This window comes from Triturus cristatus, chromosome 1_1 (assembly GCF_964204655.1).
Source record: "Triturus cristatus chromosome 1_1, aTriCri1.1, whole genome shotgun sequence".
Taxonomy (NCBI): Eukaryota; Metazoa; Chordata; class Amphibia; order Caudata; family Salamandridae; genus Triturus; species Triturus cristatus.
Genome location: NC_140579.1, coordinates 1,036,972,063 through 1,036,990,654, shown reverse-complemented (window position 1 = coordinate 1,036,990,654; position 18,592 = coordinate 1,036,972,063).

Genomic DNA, 18,592 nt, shown 5'->3' with positions numbered 1-18,592 from the left:
TTTATATGGCTCAGTTACTCCATTTTGCAGTCCAGGCAAGTAGGCCCTGATTCTGTCATCAAACTCTTCTTGCCTTCTGCCTCTGAAAGCTCCAGTCTGAGCCTGCATCTGTGACCATGAACTTTGTCTCATTCTCTGCGCGGCTCACGAAGCCTGACAGCCTGACCTGACCTCTGCCAAGAACTGTATTTCACCTTCGAATTATCTGCTTCCCCCTCAGCCGATGCATTCCTGCCTAGTAGTTTAAGTAAACATTCTTCCAGTTACCAAGCAAAAGGCCCGGCTTCTCTGTCCTCATGCAAGTAATTCATAGCCCTGTTACCATGGAATATTCCTATCCCCTCGCATTTAGTGTAGACACTTAGACGCTTGTACACGCACGCACAGTCAGTATAGAATAGATTCTGTCCGAGAGTCCTTCTTTCGTGGATAACATAGTTCTTTAAACATAGGATGTTAGATATGATTTGGGATTAGGTTGACTTGACCCCCCAGACTTCTTGTCTCCACATGTAGAGCTAAATGTCAAGTCCCCTTCACCCCCTAGTTACACGTCAATTACACGTCATGTTGCTGCGCGCGCATCTATGCCAAGTATTATCTTATGGATCCACCTATATGTGACATCATAACCAATTACGTTCCTTTTTACTCCTTATTACACCCATTTTTGGTTACGCAGATAAATCGTCATTTTCCTTATCAATTGTTACGCCTACTGCATTCGCCTCATTGTAATGTATGATCTATAAAAGTCATTTCTTGTCAATAAAGTATGTACTTCACTTCCTGAACCCCCGTGGTGATGGAACTTGGAGCAACCGATTATAATCGATCACTGGAATAAAGCCCATTCCGAACCTCTAATACCACGGATTCTGCCTCTCATTTTACTGAGCTATTTTATTATGTTTATATATCAAATTAAGTCCCGGTAAAGGAATTTTATTTACAGGGGTGGGTGCATATCACTCCCAGCAGTGACCAGACATATGAGGGGTGGGTGCAGAGGACTCCCAGCAGTGCCCAGACATATGGAGGGTGTGTGCATATCACTCCCAAAGTGCCCAGACATATGAGGGGTGGGTGCAGAGGATTCCCAGCAGTGCCCAGACATATGAGGGGTGGGTGCATATCACTCCCTGCAGTGCCCAGACATATGAGGGGTGGGTGCAGAGGACTCCCAGCAGTGCCCAGACATATGAGGGGTGGGTGTATATCACTACCAGCAGTTCCCAGACATATGAGTGGTGGGTGCATATCACTCCCAGCAGTGGCCAGACATATGAGGGGTGGGTGCAGAGGACTCCCAGCAGTGCCCAGACATATGAGGGGTGGGTGCAGAGGCCAGCCAGCAGTGCCCAGACATATGAGGGGTGGGTGCAGAGGACTCCCAGCAGTGCCCAGACATATGATGGGTGGGTGTATATCACTACCAGCAGTGCCCAGACATATGAGGGGTGGGTGCATATCACTCCCAGCAGTGCCCAGACATATGAGGGGTGGGTGCAGAGGACTCCCAGCAGTGCTCAGACATATGAGGGGTGTGTGCATATCACTCCCAAAGTGCCCAGACATATGAGGGGTGGGTGCAGAGGACTCCCAGCAGTGCCCAGACATATGAGGGGTGGGTGCATATCACTCCCTGCAGTGCCCAGACATATGAGGGGTGGGTGCAGAGGACTCCCAGCAGTGCCCAGACATATGAGGGGTGGGTGTATATCACTACCAGCAGTTCCCAGACATATGAGTGGTGGGTGCATATCACTCACAGCAGTGGCCAGACATATGAGGGGTGGGTGCAGAGGACTCCCAGCAGTGCCCAGACATATGAGGGGTGGGTGCAGAGGACTCCCAGCAGTGCCCAGACATATGAGGGGTGGGCGCATATCACTCCCATCAGTGGCCAGACATATGAGGGGTAGGTGCAGGGGACTACCAGCAGTGCCCAGACATATGAGGGGTGGGTGAAGAGGACTCCCAGCAGTGCCCAGACATATGAGGGGTGGTTGCAGAGGCCAGCCAGCAGTGCCCAGACATATGAGGGGTGGGTGCAGAGGACTCCCAGCAGTGCCCAGACATATGAGGGGTGGGTGCAGAGGACTACCAGCAGTGCCCAGACATATGAGGGGTGGGTGCATATCAATCCCAGCAGTGGCCAGACATATGAGGGGTGGGTGCAGAGGACTCCCAGCAGTGCCCAGACATGTGAGGGGTGGGTGCAGAGGACTCCCAGCAGTGCCCAGACATATGAGGGGTGGGTGCAGAGGCCAGACAGCAGTGCCCAGACATATGAGGGGTGGGTGCATATCACTCCCAGCAGTGCACAGACATATAAGGGGTGGGTGCAGAGAACTCCCAGCAGTGCCCAGACATATGAGGGGTGGGTGTAGAGCACTCCCAGCAGTGCCCAGACATATGAGGGGTGTGTGCATATCACTCCCAGCAGTGCCCAGACATATGAGGGGTGGGTGCAAATCACTCCCAGCACTGCCCAGACATATGAGGGGTGGGTGCAGAGGACTCCCAGCAGTGCCCAGACATATGAGAGGTGGGTGCATATCACTCCCTGCAGTTCCCAGACATATGATGGGTGGGTGCAGAGGACTCCCAGCAGTGCCCAGACATATGAGGGGTGGGTGCATATCACTCCCAGCAGTGCCCAGACATATGAGGGGTGGATGCAGAGGACTCCCAGCAGTGCCCAGACATATGAGGGGTGGGTGTATATCACTACCAGCAGTGCCCAGACATATGAGTGGTGGGTGCATATCACTTCCAGCAGTGGCCAGACATATGAGGGGTGGGTGCAGAGGACTCCCAGCAGTGCCCAGACATATGAGGGGTGGGTGCAGAGGACTCCCAGCAGTGCCCAGACATATGAGGGGTGGGTGCATATCACTCCCAGCAGTGGCCTGACATATGAGGGGTAGGTGCAGGGGACTACCAGCAGTGCCCAGACATATGAGGGGTGGGTGAAGAGGACTCCCAGCAGTGCCCAGACATATGAGGGGTGGGTGCATATCACTCCCAGCAGTGGCCAGACATATGAGGGGTGGGTGCAGAGGACTCCCAGCAGTGCCCAGACATATGAGGGGTGGGTGCAGAGGACTCCCAGCAGTGCCCAGACATATGAGGGGTGGGTGCAGAGGCCAGCCAGCAGTGCCCAGACATATGAGGGGTGGGTGCAAAGGACTCCCAGCAGTGCCCAGACATATGAGGGGTGGGTGCAGAGGACTACCAGCAGTGCCAAGACATATGAGGGTTGGGTACATATCACTCCCAGCAGTGGCCAGACATATGAGTGGTGGTTGCAGAGGTCTCCCAGCAGTGCCCAGACACATGAGGGGTGGGTGCATATCACTCTCAGCAGTGGCCAGACATATGAGGGGTGGTGCAGAGGACTCCCAGCAGTGCCCAGACATATGAGGGGTGGGTGTATATCACTACCATAAGTGCCCAGACATATGAGGGGTGGGTGCATATCACTCCCAGCAGTGCCCAGACATATGAGGGGTGGGTGCAGAGGACTCCCAGCAGGGCCAAGACATATGAGGGGTGGGTGCAGAGGACTCCCAGCAGTGCCCAGACATATGAGGTGTGGGTGCAGAGGACTCCCAGCAGTGCCCAGACATATGAGTGTTGGCTGCATATCACTCCCAGCAGTGCCCAGACATATGAGGGGTGGGTGCAGAGGACTCCCAGCAGTGCCCAGACATATGAGGGGTGGGTGTATATCACTCCCAGCAGTTCCCAGACATATGCGGGGTGGGTGCAGAGGACTTCCAGCAGTGCCCAGACATATCAGGGGTGGGTGCATGTCAAACCCAGCAGTGGCCAGACATATGAGGGGTGGGTGCAGAGGCCTCCCAGCAGTGCCCAGACATATGAGGGGTGGGTGCAGAGGACTCTCAGCAGTGCCCAGACATATGAGGGGTGGGTGCAGAGGACTACCAGCAGTGCCAAGACATATGAGGGGTGGGTGCATATCACTCCCAGCAGTGCCCAGGCATATGAGGGGTGGGTGCAGAGGACTTCCAGCAGTGCCCAGACATATGAGAGGTGGGTGCAGAGGACTACCAGCAGTGCCCAGACATATGAGGGGTGGGTGCAGAGGCCTACCAGCAGTGCCCAGACATATGAGGGGTGGGTGCAGAGGCCTCCCAGCAGCGCCCAGACATATGAGGGGTGGGTGCATATCACTCCCAGCAGGCCCAGGCATATGAGGGATGGGTGCAGAGGACTTCCAGCAGTGCCCAGACATATGAGGGGTGGGTGCAGAGGCCTCCCAGCAGTGCCCAGACATATGAGGGGTGGGTGCAGAGGCCTCCCAGCAGTGCCCAGACATATGAGGGGTGGGTGCATATCACTCCAAGCAGTGCCCAGGCATATGAGGGGTGGGTGCAGAGGACTTCCAGCAGTGCCCAGACATATGAGGGGTGGGTGCAGAGGACTACCAGCAGTGCCCAGACATATGAGGGGTGGGTGCATATCACTCCCAGCAGTGCCCAGGCATATGAGGGGTGGGTGCAGAGGACTTCAAGCAGTGCCCAGACATATGAGGGGTGGGTGCAGAGGACTCCCCGCAGTGCCCAGACATATGAGGGGTGGGTGCAGAGGCCTCCCAGCAGTGCCCAGACATATGAGGGGTGGGTGCAGAGGCCTCCCAGCAGTGCCCAGACATATGAGGGGTGGGTGCATATCACTCCCAGCAGTGCCCAGGCATATGAGGGGTGGGTGCAGAGGACTTCCAGCAGTGCCCAGACATATGAGGGGTGGGTGCAGAGGACTCCAGCAGTGTCCAGACTTGTGAGGGGTGGGGGCAGAGGCCTCCCAGCAGTGCCCATACATATGAGGGGTGGGGGCAGAGGCCTCCCAGCAGTGCCCAGACATATGAAGGGTGGGTGCAGAGGACTACCAGCAGTGCCCAGACATATGAGGTGTGGGTGCAGAGGACTCCCAGCAGTGGCTAGACATATGAGGGGTGGGTGCATATCACTCCCAGCAGTGCCCAGACATATGAGGGGTGGGTGCAGAGGACTCTCAGCAGTGCCCAGACATGTGAGGGGTGGGTGCATATCACTCCCAGCAGTGGCCAGACATATGAGGGTTGGGTGCAGAGGACTCCCAGCAGTGGCCAGACATATGAGGGGTGGGTGCAGAGGACTCCCAGCAGTGCCCAGACATATGAGGGGTGTGTGTAGAGGCTTCCCAGCAGTGCCCAGACATATCAGGGGTGGGTACAGAGGACTACCAGCAGTGCCCAGACATATGAGGGGTGGGTGCATATCACTCCCAGCAGTGCCCAGACATATGAGGGGTGGGTGCAGAGGACTCCCAGCAGTGCCCAGACATATGAGGGGTGGTTGTATATCACTACCAGCAGTGCCCAGACATATGAGTGGTGGGTGCATATGACTCCCAGCAGCGCCAAAACATATGAGGTGTGGGTGCAGAGGACTCCCAGCAGTGCCCAGACATATGAGGGGTGGGTGCAGAGGAATCCCAGGAGTGCCAGACATATGAGGGGTGGATGCAGAGGACTCCAAGCAGTGCCCAGACATATGAGGGGTGGGTGCATATCACTCCCAGCAGTGCCCAGACATATGAGGGGTGGGTGCAGCGGACTCCAAGCAGTTCCCAGACATATGAGGGGTGGGTGCCTATCACTCCCAGCAGTGCCCAGACATATAAGGGGTGGGTGCAGAGGACTCCCAGCAGTGCCCAGACATATGAGGGGTGGGTGCATATCACTCCCAGCAGTGGCCAGACATAGGAGGGGTGGGTGCAGAGGACTCCCAGCAGTGCCCAGACATATGAGGGGTGGGTGCAGAGGACTCACAGCAGTGCCCAGACATATGAGGGGTGGGTGCAGAGGCCTCCCAGCAGTGCCCAGACATATGAGGGGTGGGTGCAGAGGACTACCAGCAGTGCCCAGACATATGAGGCATGGGTGCATATCACTCCCAGCAGTGCCCAGCCATATGAGGGGTGGGTGCAGATGACTCCCAGCAGTGCCCAGACATATGAGGGGTGGGTGTATATCACTCCCAGCAGTGCCCAGACATATGAGGGTGTGTGCAGAGGACTCCCAGCAGTGCCCAGTCATATGAGGGGTGGGTGCATATCACTCCCAGCAGTGCCCAGACATATGAGGGGTGGGTGCAGAGGACTCCCAGCAGTGCCCAGACATATGAGGGGTGGGTGCATATCACTCCCAGCAGTGCCCAGACATATGAGGGGTGGGTGCATCTCACTCCCAGCAGTGGCCAGACATATGAGGGGTGGGTGCATATCACTCCCAGCAGTGGCCAGACATATGAGGGGAGGGTGCATATCACTCCTAGCAGTGCCAAGACATATGAGGGGTGGGTACAGAGGACTCCCAGCAGTGCCCAGACATATGAGGGTTAGGTGCAGAGGACTACCAGCAGTGCCCAGACATATGAGGGGTGGGTGCATATCACTCCCAGCAGTGGCCAGACATATGAGGGGTGGGTGCAGAGGACTCCCCGCAGTGCCCAGACATATGAGGGGTGGGTGCAGAGGCCTCCTAGCAGTGCCCAGACATATGAGGGGTGGGTGCAGAGGACTACCAGCAGTGCCCAGACATATGAGGGGTGGGTGCATATCACTCCCAGCAGTGCCCAGCCATATGAGGGGTGGGTACAGAGGACTCCCAGCAGTGCCCAGACATATGAGGGTTAGGTGCAGAGGACTACCAGCAGTGCCCAGACATATGAGGGGTGGGTGCATATCACTCCCAGCAGTGGCAAGACATATGAGGGGTGGGTGCAGAGGACTCCCCGCAGTGCCCAGACATATGAGGGGTGGGTGCAGAGGCCTCCTAGCAGTGCCCAGACATATGAGGGGTGGGTGCAGAGGACTACCAGCAGTGCCCAGACATATGAGGGGTGGGTGCATATCACTCCCAGCAGTGCCCAGACATATGAGGGGTGGGTGCAGCGGACTCCAAGCAGTTCCCAGACATATGAGGGGTGGGTGCATATCACTCCCAGCAGTGCCCAGACATATAAGGGGTGGGTGCACAGGACTCCCAGCAGTGCCCAGACATATGAGGGGTGGGTGCATATCACTCCCAGCAGTGGCCAGACATAGGAGGGGTGGGTGCAGAGGACTCCCAGCAGTGCCCAGACATATGAGGGGTGGGTGCAGAGGACTCACAGCAGTGCCCAGACATATGAGGGGTGGGTGCAGAGGCCTCCCAGCAGTGCCCAGACATATGAGGGGTGGGTGCAGAGGACTACAAGCAGTGCCCAGACATATGAGGCATGGGTGCATATCACTCCCAGCAGTGCCCAGCCATATGAGGGGTGGGTGCAGATGACTCCCAGCAGTGCCCAGACATATGAGGGGTGGGTGCATATCACTCCCAGCAGTGCCCAGACATATGAGGGTGTGTGCAGAGGACTCCCAGCAGTGCCCAGTCATATGAGGGGTGGGTGCATATCACTCCCAGCAGTGCCCAGACATATGAGGGGTGGGTGCAGAGGACTCCCAGCAGTGCCCAGACATATGAGGGGTGGGTTCATATCACTCCCAGCAGTGCCCAGACATATGAGGGGTGGGTGCATCTCACTCCCAGCAGTGGCCAGACATATGAGGGGTGGGTGCATATCACTCCCAGCAGTGGCCAGACATATGAGGGGAGGGTGCATATCTCTCCCAGCAGTGGCCAGACATATGAGGGTTGGGTGCAGAGGACTCCCAGCAGTGCCCAGACATATGAGGGGTGGGTGCAGAGGCCTCCCAGCAGTGCCCAGACATATGAGGGGTGGGTGCAGAGGACTACCAGCAGTGCCCAGACATATGAGGCATGGGTGCATATCACTCCCAGCAGTGCCCAGCCATATGAGGGGTGGGTGCAGATGACTCCCAGCAGTGCCCAGACATATGAGGGGTGGGTGTATATCACTCCCAGCAGTGCCCAGACATATGAGGGTGTGTGCAGAGGACTCCCAGCAGTGCCCAGTCATATGAGGGGTGGGTGCATATCACTCCCAGCAGTGCCCAGACATATGAGGGGTGGGTGCAGAGGACTCCCAGCAGTGCCCAGACATATGAGGGGTGGGTGCATATCACTCCCAGCAGTGCCCAGACATATGAGGGGTGGGTGCATCTCACTCCCAGCAGTGGCCAGACATATGAGGGGTGGGTGCATATCACTCCCAGCAGTGGCCAGACATATGAGGGGAGGGTGCATATCACTCCTAGCAGTGCCAAGACATATGAGGGGTGGGTACAGAGGACTCCCAGCAGTGCCCAGACATATGAGGGTTAGGTGCAGAGGACTACCAGCAGTGCCCAGACATATGAGGGGTGGGTGCATATCACTCCCAGCAGTGGCCAGACATATGAGGGGTGGGTGCAGAGGACTCCCCGCAGTGCCCAGACATATGAGGGGTGGGTGCAGAGGCCTCCTAGCAGTGCCCAGACATATGAGGGGTGGGTGCAGAGGACTACCAGCAGTGCCCAGACATATGAGGGGTGGGTGCATATCACTCCCAGCAGTGCCCAGCCATATGAGGGGTGGGTACAGAGGACTCCCAGCAGTGCCCAGACATATGAGGGTTAGGTGCAGAGGACTACCAGCAGTGCCCAGACATATGAGGGGTGGGTGCATATCACTCCCAGCAGTGGCAAGACATATGAGGGGTGGGTGCAGAGGACTCCCCGCAGTGCCCAGACATATGAGGGGTGGGTGCAGAGGCCTCCTAGCAGTGCCCAGACATATGAGGGGTGGGTGCAGAGGACTACCAGCAGTGCCCAGACATATGAGGGGTGGGTGCATATCACTCCCAGCAGTGCCCAGACATATGAGGGGTGGGTGCAGCGGACTCCAAGCAGTTCCCAGACATATGAGGGGTGGGTGCATATAACTCCCAGCAGTGCCCAGACATATAAGGGGTGGGTGCACAGGACTCCCAGCAGTGCCCAGACATATGAGGGGTGGGTGCATATCACTCCCAGCAGTGGCCAGACATAGGAGGGGTGGGTGCAGAGGACTCCCAGCAGTGCCCAGACATATGAGGGGTGGGTGCAGAGGACTCACAGCAGTGCCCAGACATATGAGTGGTGGGTGCAGAGGCCTCCCAGCAGTGCCCAGACATATGAGGGGTGGGTGCAGAGGACTACAAGCAGTGCCCAGACATATGAGGCATGGGTGCATATCACTCCCAGCAGTGCCCAGCCATATGAGGGGTGGGTGCAGATGACTCCCAGCAGTGCCCAGACATATGAGGGGTGGGTGCATATCACTCCCAGCAGTGCCCAGACATATGAGGGTGTGTGCAGAGGACTCCCAGCAGTGCCCAGTCATATGAGGGGTGGGTGCATATCACTCCCAGCAGTGCCCAGACATATGAGGGGTGGGTGCAGAGGACTCCCAGCAGTGCCCAGACATATGAGGGGTGGGTTCATATCACTCCCAGCAGTGCCCAGACATATGAGGGGTGGGTGCATCTCACTCCCAGCAGTGGCCAGACATATGAGGGGTGGGTGCATATCACTCCCAGCAGTGGCCAGACATATGAGGGGAGGGTGCATATCTCTCCCAGCAGTGGCCAGACATATGAGGGTTGGGTGCAGAGGACTCCCAGCAGTGCCCGGACATATGAGGGGTGGGTGCAGAGGACTACCAGCAGTGCCCAGACATATGAGGGGTGGGTGCAGAGGACTCCCAGCAGTGCCCAGACATATGATGGGTGGGTGTATATCACTACCAGCAGTGCCCAGACATATGAAGAGTGGGTGCATATCACTCCTAGCAGTGCCCAGACATATGAGGGGTGGGTACAGAGGACTCCCAGCAGTGCCCAGACATATGAGGGTTAGGTGCAGAGGACTACCAGCAGTGCCCAGACATATGAGGGGTGGGTGCATATCACTCCCAGCAGTGGCCAGACATATGAGGGGTGGGTGCAGAGGACTCCCTGCAGTGCCCAGACATATGAGGGGTGGGTGCAGAGGCCTCCTAGCAGTGCCCAGACATATGAGGGGTGGGTGCAGAGGACTACCAGCAGTGCCCAGACATATGAGGGGTGGGTGCAGAGGACTCCCAGCAGTGCCCAGACATATGAGGGGTGGGTGCAGAGGACTCCCAGCAGTGCCCAGACATATGAGGGGTGTGTGCATATCACTCCCAAAGTGCCCAGACATATGAGGGGTGGGTGCAGAGGACTCCCATCAGTGCCCAGACATATGAGGGGTGGGTACATATCACTCCCTGCAGTGCCCAGACATATGAGGGGTGGGTGCAGAGGACTCCCAGCAGTGCCCAGACATATGAGGGGTGGGTGTATATCACTACCAGCAGTTCCCAGACATATGAGTGGTGGGTGCATATCACTCCCAGCAGTGGCCAGACATATGAGGGGTGGGTGCAGAGGACTCCCAGCAGTGCCCAGACATATGAGGGGTGGGTGCAGAGGACTCCCAGCAGTGCCCAGACATGTGAGGGGTGGGCGCATATCACTCCCAGCAGTGGCCAGACATATGAGGGGTAGGTGCAGGGGACTACCAGCAGTGCCCAGACATATGAGGAGTGGGTGAAGAGGACTCCCAGCAGTGCCCAGACATATGAGGGGTGGGTGCAGAGGCCAGCCAGCAGTGCCCAGACATATGAGGGGTGGGTGCATATCACTCCCAGCAGTGCCCAGACATATGAGGGGTGGGTGCAGTGGACTACCAGCAGTGCCCAGACATATGAGGGGTGGGTGCAGAGGACTCCCAGCAGTGCCCAGACATATGAGGGGTGGGTGTATATCACTACCAGCAGTTCCCAGACATATGAGTGGTGGGTGCATATCACTCCCAGCAGTTGCCAGACATATGAGGGGTGGGTGCAGAGGACTCCCAGCAGTGCCCAGACATATGAGGGGTGGGTGCAGAGGACTCCCAGCAGTGCCCAGACATATGAGGGGTGGGCGCATATCACTCCCAGCAGTGGCCAGACATATGAGGGGTAGGTGCAGGGGACTACCAGCAGTGCCCAGACATATGAGGAGTGGGTGAAGAGGACTCCCAGCAGTGCCCAGACATATGAGGGGTGGGTGCAGAGGCCAGCCAGCAGTGCCCAGACATATGAGGGGTGGGTGCAGAGGACTCCCAGCAGTGCCCAGACATATGAGGGGTGGGTGCAGTGGACTACCAGCAGTGCCCAGACATATGAGGGGTGGGTGCAGAGGACTCCCAGCAGTGGCTAGACATATGAGGGGTGGGTGCATATCACTCCCAGCAGTGCCCAGACATATGAGGGGTGGGTGTAGAGGACTCCCAGCAGTTCCCAGACATATGAGGGGTGGGTGCAGAGGACTCTCAGCAGTGCCCAGACATGTGAGGGGTGGGTGCATATCACTCCCAGCAGTAGCCAGACATATGAGGGGTGGGTGCAGAGGACTCCCAGCAGTGCCCAGACATATGAGGGGTGGGTGCAGAGGACTACCAGCAGTGCCAACACATATGAGGGGTGGGTGCATATCACTCCCAGCAGTGGCCAGACATATGAGGGTTGGGTGCAGAGGACTCCCAGCAGTGGCCAGACATATGAGGGGTGGGTGCAGAGGACTCCCAACAGTGCCCAGACATATGAGGGGTGGGTGTAGAGGCTTCCCAGCAGTGCCCAGACATATGAGGGGTGGGTACAGAGGACTACCAGCAGTGCCCAGACATATGAGGGGTGGGTGCATATCACTCTCAGCAGTGCCCAGACATATGAGGGGTGGGTGCAGAGGACTCCAGCAGTGCCCAGACATATGAGGGGTGGTTGTATATCACTACCAGCAGTGCCCAGACATATTAGGGGTGGGTGCATATGACTCCCAGCAGCGCCAAAACATATGAGGTGTGGGTGCAGAGGACTCCCAGCAGTGCCCAGACATATGAGGGGTGGGTGCAGAGGAATCCCAGCAGTGCCAGACATATGAGGGGTGGGTGCAGAGGACTCCCAGCAGTGCCCAGACATATGAGGGGTGGGTGCATATCACTCCCAGCAGTGCCCAGACATATGAGGGGTGGGTGCAGAGAACTCCATGCAGTTCCCAGACATATGAGGGGTGGGTGCATATCACTCCCAGCAGTGCCCAGACATATGAGGGGTGGGTGCAGAGGACTCCCAGCAGTGCCCAGACATATGAGGGGTGGGTGCATATCACTCCCAGCAGTGGCCAGACATAGGAGGGGTGGGTGCAGAGGACTCACAGCAGTGCCCAGACATATGAGGCGTGGGTGCATATCACTCCCAGCAGTGCCCAGACATATGAGGGGTGGGCGCAGATGACTCCCAGCAGTGACCAGACATATGAGGGGTGGGTGCATATCACTCCCAGCAGTGCCCAGACATATGAGGGGTGGGTGCAGAGGACTCCCAGCAGTGCCCAGTCATATGAGGGGTGGGTGCATATCACTCCCAGCAGTGCCCAGACATATGAGGGGTGGGTGCAGAGGACTCCCAGCAGTGCCCGGACATATGAGGGGTGGGTGCATATCACTCCCAGCAGTGCCCAGACATATGAGGGGTGGGTACAGAGGACTCCCAGCAGTGCCCAGACATATGAGGGGTGGGTGCATATCACTCCCAGCAGTGCCCAGACATATGAGGGGTGGGTGCATATCACTCCCAGCAGTGGCCAGACATATGAGGGGTGGGTGCATATCACTCCCAGCAGTGGCCAGACATATGAGGGGAGGGTGCATATCACTCCCAGCAGTGGCTAGACATATGAGGGGTGGGTGCAGAGGACTCCCAGCAGTGCCCAGACATATGAGGGGTGGGTGCAGAGGACTACCAGCAGTGCCCAGACATATGAGGGGTGGGTGCAGAGGACTCCCAGCAGTGCCCACACATATGATGAGTGGGTGTATATCACTACCAGCAGTGCCCAGACATATGAGGGGTGGGTGCATATCACTCCCAGCAGTGCCCAGACATATGAGGGGTGGGTACAGAGGACTCCCAGCAGTGCCCAGACATATGAGGGTTAGGTGCACAGGACTACCAGCAGTGCCTAGACATATGAGGGGTGGGTGCATATCACTCCCAGCAGTGGCCAGACATATGAGGGGTGGGTGCAGAGGACTCCCCGCAGTGCCCAGACATATGAGGGGTGGGTGCAGAGGCCTCCCAGCAGTGCCCAGACATATGAGGGGTGGGTGCAGAGGACTTCCAGCAGTGCCCAGACATATGAGGGGTGGGTGCAGAGGACTCCCAGCAGTGCCCAGACATATGAGGGTTGGGTGCAGAGGCCTCCCATCAGTGGCCAGACATATGAGGGGTGGGTGCAGAGGACTACCAGCAGTGCCCAGACATATGAGGGGTGGGTGCATATCACTCCCAGCAGTGCCCAGACATATGAGGGGTGGGTGCAGAGGACTCCCAGCAGTGCCCAGACATATGAGGGGTGGTTGTATATCACTACCAGCAGTGCCCAGACATATGAGGGGTGGGTGCATGTGACTCCCAGCAGCGCCAAAACATATGAGGTGTGGGTGCAGAGGACTCCCAGCAGTGCCCAGGCATATGAGGGGTAGGTGCAGAGGAATCCCAGCAGTGCCAGACATATGAGGGGTGGGTGCAGAGGTGTTAGACGGCGACCTCAGAGGAGCCCGGGAAGGGAGTCCTGACTACCCTGAGACCCACCCTCAAGTATCGTAGCCGGGCACTGGCGGGAGACTCCTCAGGAGGAGAAGTCTCGTAGCGAGGATCGTACTTCGGGCACCACACGACACAGAAACAACACACCGTGCGTTCTCAGGAACCAATCTTTATCAAATAGGTTAGCACTGCAAATATGTACAAGGAGAGCGCGGGCTCAATGAGTCTCGGAAGGGATAGGGGGTAGCGGGACAGTCTTTGGCACAAAAGTTCAAGGTAAGGATGTACCCGGCGCACAGCTCACAATCCTCGAGCTGGGGGGTAGGCTGGTTGTCGTGGGGTCCGGCGGGACCAGTGGAGTCTGTGGAAGCCGCGAGTCACTCAGCGGGCTCAGGTACAAGTTCGGAGGTCTTACGGTCTTCAGGGAGCCGCGAGTCACTCAGCAGGGCTCAGGTACAAGTTCGGAGGTCTTACGATCTTCGGGGAGCCGCGAGTCACTCAGCAGGGCTCAGGTACAAGTTCGGAGGTCTTACAATCTTCAGGGAGCCGCGAGTCACTCAGCAGGGCTCAGGTACAAGTTCGGAGGTCTTACGATCTTCGGGGAGCCGCGAGTCACTCAGCAGGGCTCAGGTAGTTCTAAGTTCCAGGAGCCGCGACCGCGTCAGCAGGCTCTCGTTGTTCCAGCGTCGAATCTCCCGGACAGTCCCAGAGCACCCCTGGTTATAGGTCGACCCCTCTTTGATGTCCGGAGTCTGTGCAGGCAGGGGTCTTGTCACCTGGGGGTCGCTTGTCGGGGGTTTCCTGCCATTGTCTTTTGATCCTTTCAGGGCCGGGTCGGGAGGAGTCCCAGACACCCAGCAGGCGTGGAGCCAGCCTTCAGGGAGGCCGGAGGGCCGATCGAAACCCATCGTCCCAGGGAAGTTCAGAGGTGCGATAGAAACTGCTCCTCCCTCTCTCACCCCTGGAAGCGTGATGTCCTCCAGCCGGAGTGGCGCCTCTAGGCCCGGGTCGCGCTGGGGCGGGGCGGCCATCTTGGTGCATGAAGTGGGCACGCGGGCCCGGGGTGGCCGAAAGGAGAGAGGCCATGGACGAGGGTGTCCGGGTTGAGTGCGTGTGTTCTGGTGGAAAGGCTTGGTGAGGCCGGGGGATTGGGGCCGCCGGCACCAGGTTAGTTGGTGTGGGGACCAGTAGAGCCATGTTACGAGGCCGGGTCCAACACGCGTCCCCCCCAGCTGAAAGCCGGAGAGAACTGCCCATCATCTTGGGGGGTTCTCTTCGCTGAGGCGGAAGAACCGGGAGAGGCCATCGGCGTTGGCGTGGTCCGTCCCAGGACGGTGTTCCACGGTGAAATCCATCCCCTGAAGGGAGATTGACCACCGCAGTAGCTTGGGGTTTTCTCCCCGCATCTGCATAAGCCATCGCAAGGGCCGATGATCGGTTTGGACTTTGAAATGGGTGCCGAACAGGTAAGGGCGTAGTTTCTTGAGTGCCCAGACCACGGCAAAGGCTTCGCGCTCAATGGTACTCCATCGCTGTTCTCTGGGTAACAGCCGCCGACTGAGGAAGGCGACGGGCTGGTCCAGGCCTTGGTCACTCATCTGGGACAGGACGGCCCCAATGCCATGCTCGGAGGCATCGGTCTGGACTACAAACTCCCTGGAGTAGTCGGGAGCCTGGAGGACGGGGGCCGTGCACATGGCCTTCTTTAGGGCATCGAACGCCTCCTGGCAGGCGGTTGTCCACTGAACCTTTTTTGGCTGTTTTTTGGATGTGAGTTCTGTGAGGGGGCCGACAAGGCTGCCATACCCCTTGATGAATCTGCGGTAGTAGCCAGTGAGGCCCAGAAAGGCTCGGACCTCCGTTTGGGTGGTGGGGGGTTCCCAGGCCACGATGGCGTCGATTTTTGGTTGTAGAGGTGCGACCTGGCCACCCCCGACCTGGTGCCCCAGGTAGACTACTGATCCTTGTCCAGTTTGGCACTTGCTGGCTTTTACTGTCAGGCCTGCCTGGTGCAGGGCGGTTAGCACCCTCCGGAGGTGCTGGAGGTGCTCACTCCATCCGGAACTGAAAACGGCGATGTCGTCCAGATATGCCGCGCTGAACTGTTCTAGCCCGGCCAGGACTCTGTTTACCAGTCGCTGGAAGGTGGCCGGGGCATTTTTCATTCCGAAGGGCATTACGCGGAAGCGGTAATGCCCATCTGGGGTGGAGAAGGCAGACCGCTCCTTGGCCCCCTCGGTGAGCGCAATCTGCCAGTATCCGCAGGTGAGGTCGAAGGTGCTGAGGAACCGTGCTGCCCCGAGTCGGTCAATGAGCTCGTCGGCTCGTGGGATGGGGTGGGCATCGGCTCGGGTGACGTCATTGAGCCCCCGGTAGTCCACACAGAACCGGAGCTCGGGGGCGACACCGGGGGCCGCTGCCTTCGGGACCAGGACCACGGGGCTGGCCCAGGGACTGTCAGATGGCTCGATCACTCCCATGGTCAACATCTTTGAGACTTCAGCTTGAATGCAGGACCGGACCCGGTCGGGGACCCGGTAGGCTCGGTGTCTCACCGGCGGGCTGTCCCCGGTGTCCACGTCATGGACACACCAGTCGGTGACTCGGGGGATCAGGGAGAAGAGGTCGGCAAATTGTCCTAGTAGCTGGCGGCAGTCCTCTTGCTGCTGGGTAGTGAGAGCTGGGGAGAGATTCACTCCCTCCACGGAGCCATCCTGCTCCTTGACACACAGGAGGTCCGGGAGGGGATCGGACTCATCTTCGGCCCCGTCATCGGTGGCCAACAGGAGGCTTAGTTCTGTCCGCACAAAGTGAGGCTTGAGGCGGTTCACGTGAAGGACCCGGAGGGGATCCCGGGGCGACTGGACGTCCACCAAGTATGTGACTGGGCTCTTCCGCTCAATCACTTTGTAGGGCCCGGTCCACCTGTCCTGGAGGGCGCCTGGCTTCACGGGAGCCATGACCCATACTTGTTGGCCCGGCTGTAACTCGACCAGAGTGGCATTCTGGTCGTACCAGCGCTTCATCTCTTCTTGGCTTGTCTCTAGGTTGGCCTCGGCCAGTGCTCGGAACTTCCTGGTCTGGTTCCGGAGGGTCAGAACATAGTGGAACACATCTCGTGGGGTGGTCTGGGGTGCCGCCTCCCACCCTTCCTTAACCAAGCTGAGGGGACCCCGGACGGGGTGTCCATAGAGCAACTCAAACGGGCTGAACCCTAGGGACTTCTGGGGGACCTCTCGGTAAGCGAACAAGAGGCAGGGGAGCAGGACGTCCCACTTACGCCGGAGGGGCTCTTCTAGGCCGGTGATCATCCCTTTCAGAGTCCGGTTAAACCTCTCTACTAGGCCGTTCCCCTGGGGATGGTACGGGGTAGTGAATTTGTAGGACACTCCACATTGTTGCCACAGGGACGTCATGTACCTCGAGATAGAATTAGTGCCGCGATCGCTCACGACCTCGCGGGGGAACCCTACCCGGGAAAAGATCCCCATCAGGGCCCGGCCCACTACGGGGGCCGTGACGGTGCGTAGGGGGATCGCCTCAGGGTATTGGGTGGCGTGATCCACCAGGACCAGGATGAAACGGTGACCTTGGGAGGTGGGGGGGTCCAGGGGCCCCACGATGTCGATCCCGACTCGTTCAAAGGGGGTACTGACGACCGGGAAGGGTTGGAGGGGAGCCTTGCGCTTCCCCCCACTCTTCCCGCTAGCTTGGCACGTGGGACAGGACTTGCAGTGGGCTTCTACGGCTGCTCTCATCTTAGGCCAGTAAAAATGGGTCACGAGACGGCTGTAGGTCTTGTCTTGACCCAGGTGGCCGGCAAGTGGGACGTCGTGGGCTAAGCCCAGGAGGAAGTCTCGGAAGCAGAGGGGTACCACCAGCACCCGTCCGGATCCCAGCTCCACCGACTTCTGCTCACTATACAAAATGCTATTTTCCCAATAAATTCGGTGCGTGCCAGTTTGGTCGCCTGCGGCTTGGCCCTCGGCCTGGCGCCGCAGTCCGATCAGGGAAGGACAGGGGGCTTGCTCCCGGCAAAACTCCTCCCGGGTGGGTCCACCCTCGTGGCGCCATTGGGCCAACTCGGGTAGATCGCCTAACTCAGGGACCGGGGCGGTGTCGGACAGGGAGGGCTTGTCGCTGGCGACGGGGCCCTCCGATTGGGGGACGGGAGGACCCTCGGGGGTTACTGCTCTGACTTCTTCGGTCGGGGCGTCTTCGACTTCTCCCAGGGGGGTGAGTCGGGCTGACATAGATCGGGTGGTGGCGCACACCCACTCGGGGAGCCCCATCATCCCTAGGTGGGCCTTGCGTTCGACGTGCTTCCAGGGCGAACTCTCCAGGTCGTTCCCTAGGAGGCAGTCGACCGGCTGGGAGGTTCTTACGGCCACCCTCAGTTTACCTATTACTCCACCCCACTCAAACGGCACCAGAGCTACCTGACACATACTCTCTCTATTATCGGCGGAAATGACTGGGCAAAAGACGTTGGGGAGGATCTGCTCCTCGGGGACTAAGTGCCTGAGGACACCGGTGTTGCTGGCCCCGGTGTCCCGCAGGGCCTCTATTTGGTGGCCATTGATCTTAACGAGCTGCCCGTATTTCTTCGTGTTGGAGGGCAGGAGGCTACCAGGGACCATCTCCCTATCTCCCAGGGATACTAGGGCCATGGCTGCGGGTTCCCATTCCCCGGCTTCCTCAACCTCCTCCCCCAGAGCTACGTTGGCTATCTGTCTTGCAGGGGTGTTTTGGGTGGCCATGGGGCACTCTGGGTCATTGGCGTAGTGCCCGGGCTTCTGGCAACGGAAACAAGTGACGGTTACCCTGTGTCCCTGTACTGCTCGATTTTCCCGGCCTTCTTGTGTTGTAGAGCGATTAATATGACTTCAGTCTCTTTCCATCCAAGTCTAAGGATTAGAGTAGTGAATAGAGCCTATTTATTAGACACTTTGACACGATCCTGTGCTCCTCCCCATAGAT